The sequence below is a fragment of the Sinocyclocheilus rhinocerous genome, unplaced genomic scaffold (assembly GCF_001515625.1).
Source record: "Sinocyclocheilus rhinocerous isolate Xijiao unplaced genomic scaffold, SAMN03320098_v1.1 scaffold7974, whole genome shotgun sequence".
Taxonomy (NCBI): Eukaryota; Metazoa; Chordata; class Actinopteri; order Cypriniformes; family Cyprinidae; genus Sinocyclocheilus; species Sinocyclocheilus rhinocerous.
The window spans coordinates 11126-15889 of NW_015626510.1; the positions used below are offsets into that span (position 1 = coordinate 11126).

A 4764-nucleotide genomic window follows, 5' to 3' on the forward strand; every position below is an offset into this window, starting at 1 on the left:
ATTTAAGAAAAAAAAAAAAATATATATATATATATGTATATATAATATTAATAAATATATATACAATAAAAAAACTGCTCTGCACAACTTGGTGGATCATAAAACAATTTGAATAGAGCATTATGTTGATGGAAATGTTAACTGTGTAAAATATTAAAATATGTTGTGAAAATGGAACAAACTGATGTATGTGCACAATTGAGAAATTGATATTTATGAAGATCAATCGCAGCATGTCTCACCAGGTAAATATTTCATAAAAAAAAAAAAGTAATACAAACATTTTTGAGAAATAAGTGATTTGTACATTTACATAATTGGTAAGGGAAAAGACTTTGGCTGCGTCCGAAAACTTATGCAGCTGACTTGCTGCCTCGCTGCCGTATGAGGCAATGACTTTGCAGGCAGTGTTTTTGCACGAAGGCACCTCATGAAACTGATTTCGGACAGCCTTCTGAGGCAGAGTAACGGTTTAATGATCTACAATAAAATAGAACGAGTTTTTGTGATAACTAAACGAATATTTAATTACTATAATACTGATTTCTCGCTAGAAATAACATCGAAAGTGTAAAAAGTTAGTCAGAAATATACATTTACACACAAACTGACCACCAAATGCAACTTTCAGACGCCATCTTTATTTTTTAGCTCAACCGTCACGGAATGGAACGCACAGGATTGTGGGATATCAAAGGCAGCGAAGGATACATCTATGCTGCCTTCAAAATTCGATCATAAGAAGGTGAGACAGGAAGTGAAGCAGAATTTGTATTCGGACTTGCCTTGATGCCTTCCTGCCTTGCAATGCTGCCTCAGAAGGCAGCATTTTAGAGTTTTCGGATGCAGCCATTGTGTAGCTGTGTGCACAGACCATGAGTTCAATTTTCATTTTGTGAACAGTATAGGGATTAACGTTTGTGTATTTCATTCATTCACCAGACCCAAACATACATAAGTTTCAAATGCCACTAACATTTATAGTATAGTAATTATAGCAGTGTAGATTATTTGTAGGGATGCACCGATACCGATACTGGTATCGGTATCGGGCCCGATACTGAGCTCCTGCTGGTTCTCTGCACTGGCGTTTAGCAAAACCGGAAGTATCTATGCACACACTCGTTAGACAGGTAATCCAAGATTGCGGAGATATTCAACTAGCCCATAATGTTGGGTGTTGCCATTTATAAAGCTAAAAGGTGAATGAACACCCGTAAACTGAGGCACTTTGTTGCTGGTTTAATAAACTCAAATAAACGCATCCATGTGTCACGTAACATGCTGATAAAAGCTCACAAAAGCCCTATTCGCACAGGATTAGTATTACCTGGTGACCTCTAGTAATTTGTAATAATTGCGGAGGTCGTCTGAGATCTTAATTCTGTTCGAATCAGCCATATCTGTAATTTGTAAAGTAAAAATTCCCCCGCAAATGGCCTACCATATTTCGCCGAACACCGAGGTCCTGTGATAATTTTAGACCCTTGCGAATCGGCATCTCTGTGATTTGGCCAGGATTCGGCGGGGTCGTTTATAATTTTTTTCAAGGTTTTTGTTTCCTGTGCGCCTTTTTATCTATCTATCGCGAAGAATGGAGGCTGCGTTGGAGTATTTTGATAGTATTTTGGGTGCTGGGTCATATCGCTATACACCATAGAATTATACAATTTGCAGAAAGAGAAAGCTGAAAACCACCAGAAGAGCGAAAACAAAACAAAACAAAATTAGATGGAGACGGATGACATGTATAGCAGCCAGAGGCGTCATGCCCATTCAAAGTGAGGGGGCACGTGCCCCCTCAGATTTTTGAGCCAAGTGGATTTTGAATGCAGCTTCCTAAAGACACAAAATAGCCGAATACTATTTTCTATATTTGATACAATCACACCAGCATGATTAAATTGTTCAGCGCATCATATCATCAGCTGCTAAATTCTAATCTGCGTTCGCTGGCTGGCACTGAGCCAGAGACAGACGCGTTTTTACAGCACTGCGCATTATAACCAATCACACACAATGCTATTGAGCTTATGAATGCAATGGCAAATGATTGCATTTCAGATGAGTCATCGCTAAAATGCCGGTGTTTTCTTCACTGGCTCGCTGATTTAATACCTCTTTCTGGCGAATTCTCTCATTAGAAACAACAAACTGCAGATGTGTGTATGAATCTGTAAGTAAGATATTCATTTCACAGCTTCAGTGATTTTAATGGGAGTTTTTGAGAGTGCTTGAACTCTAGACTGTCAGTGAAAATGTTCTTTGATAATGTAAATGTTCTTTGCTCTCTTAGAGGAGAAACAATAATGTACAGTATGTGGAAAATAATGTGTTTTTTTAACCTTAAACCGCATAAACACATTTCATTACACCAAATACACAAAATAATGTTCTTTTTAGCAACTTCATATGACCCCTTTAAAAATATGTTATGGCATGATACCCATATCTGTTACTTAAGCAAACAGACAGGTTTTTATGTATAGTTAATAGACTACATTATTAGGCTACTTTAACCATCGCCCACTATAGATCAAGTAACATTATATAAAGGTGAGAATCGAGATATTTCATGATATAGTTAATGAGTTTGGGAATGTTTCGAATAAAAAGAAGAAAAAACAAAAACACGAGTGCTATTGGCTGCTGTGTGTCACATGACGACCCCCCCCCCCCCCCCCCCCGTGCATGACGCCCCTGATAGCAGCATGCTATACATCCTGCAACTCATCTGTACGAGAAAAAAACAAGACCCGCAAATTCGTGGCCACAGAACAGCAGATTATGAATGCAATACACAAAGTCTCATTTAGTGTTTTCCTCCCGTAGAAAACCATAAACACTTAACATGGCTTAATGTATTAAGATAGTGCTATTAAAAGATCAAATTCGATATACAGTTTATTAATTTAATGTACTACAAGGCAAGCAGATGGCCATGAACACAACGCACAAACTTTCACTTTTCCTGCCATACAGCACGCTTAATGTGGCATAATTACAGACTAAGATGATAAAAATAAAGATCTTTTAATAGCACTACCTTAATACACTAAGCCATATTAAGTGTATGGTTTTCTACGGGAGGAAAACGCTTGAGAAGCTTTGTGCATTGTGTTCATAATCTGCTGTTCTTTGGCCACGGATTTGCAGGTCTTGTCTTTTTCTCCTATAGATGAGTTGAAGGACCCTGTATGTTATGGTACTACAGTGCCATCCACCATGGCTGAACTGAGGTTAAAATTCGGCCCTGGAAAAAATCCAGTCCATCCGTCCCATGAGTTCCCCTGTGAATGCTATGCTGGGTTATAGGGCCTTCAATTGGAGTAAATAAATAAAACAGGACAGAAACAAATAATGATATATTACTGAATTCACAGCAAATGCAACAAACTAATACTGCATTTTTTGTCACATAGAAATGCACTTGACAGTATAAGCATTGATTTTGTGCTAGAACATAGGAAATTTACTGCTAATAAATGCTGTCATCCTTTCCTCACCATCATGTCTTTCCAAACCTCTGACTTACTTTCTTCTGTGGAACACAAAATATATTTTGTAGAATGTTAACCATTTTAGCTACCCTTGATTTCTACTGTATGGACAAAAATTTCTTGAATTTCTCAAAATATCTTTTATGTTTAAAATAAATTTTTATTTTAAGAAATTCATACAGGTTTGGAATGGCATGATGCTGAGTAGGCCTAATTGATGACAATTTAAATTTTTGGGTGAACTATCCCTTTAAGAACTAATATCTGTAAATAGTAAACACCTTATTTATATAAGATAGAGACACTGATATTTATCTTTAGTCAGTTTATTGAATCAACATTTTACTTAAATTACAGTTAATTAAAACGAAACAAGAAAGAAAAGAAAGAAGCTATTAAAGTTTGTTTACATTGTTTAGATCATTACATTGTTTACAATCATTGTTTAGATTGTCGTGGTTGTTTTCAGCCAGAACCTTTAATGTTCTCAGATCACACAACTGTATAACACAATTCTGTGTCACTCCTGAATGGTTCAAATGATGTGCACTGTTTATCTCTTATAAATCGTGGCGGAAGCACAGCGCTGTGTGGGTGACTGATCCTGCTCTGCTTTTGTACGCGGCTGGCGGATGCACCGGGTAGCGCCGCTTCACACTTGAATGTCCCGGTGCTCCCGATGGTCAGTACATCCCTGGGTATTTTCAAGTAAGCTAGATATGTGCAGATGCTGCGCAATTAGGCCGTATTTAATATATCATGATGAGTCACGAGTTCAGTATTTGCACTAAATCTGCGCAGATTTAGCTTTTAGCTGCTTTGTGTACAGCTGTTACCTACCCTGCTCATACATTGTTAATTTTATTTGTGCAGGTCTTAAAGGGGTCATATGATGCTGCTAAAAAGAACATTATTTTGTGTATTTGGTGTAATGAAATGTGTTCATGAGGTTTAAGGTAAAAAAAAACACATTATTTTCCACATACTGTACATTATTGTTTCTCCTCTATGCCCCGCCTTTCTGAAACGCGTCGATTTTTACAAAGCTCATCAGTCTGAAAAGTGAGGTGTGCTCTGATTGGCCAGCTATCCAATGCGTTGTGATTGGCCGAATACCTCAAGCGTGTGACGGAAATGTTACGCCCCTCACCATACTGTGATGATGCCCTGTCAGGCGATGATTCAAAAACGTGAAAACCCATTATAAACGAGGCATTCGTTGCATCCAGTGGGGACATAATTACGGATTATAATGACTTATACT

At 37.6% G+C, this 4764-nt stretch overlaps 1 protein-coding gene across 3 annotated transcripts in view; it reads right to left on the minus strand.

Moving 5' to 3' along the window:
* Window positions 1-4764, minus strand: part of LOC107716109 (NACHT, LRR and PYD domains-containing protein 3-like) — a 12711-nt gene that overhangs the window by 1177 nt on the left and 6770 nt on the right. The window lies entirely within an intron of this gene.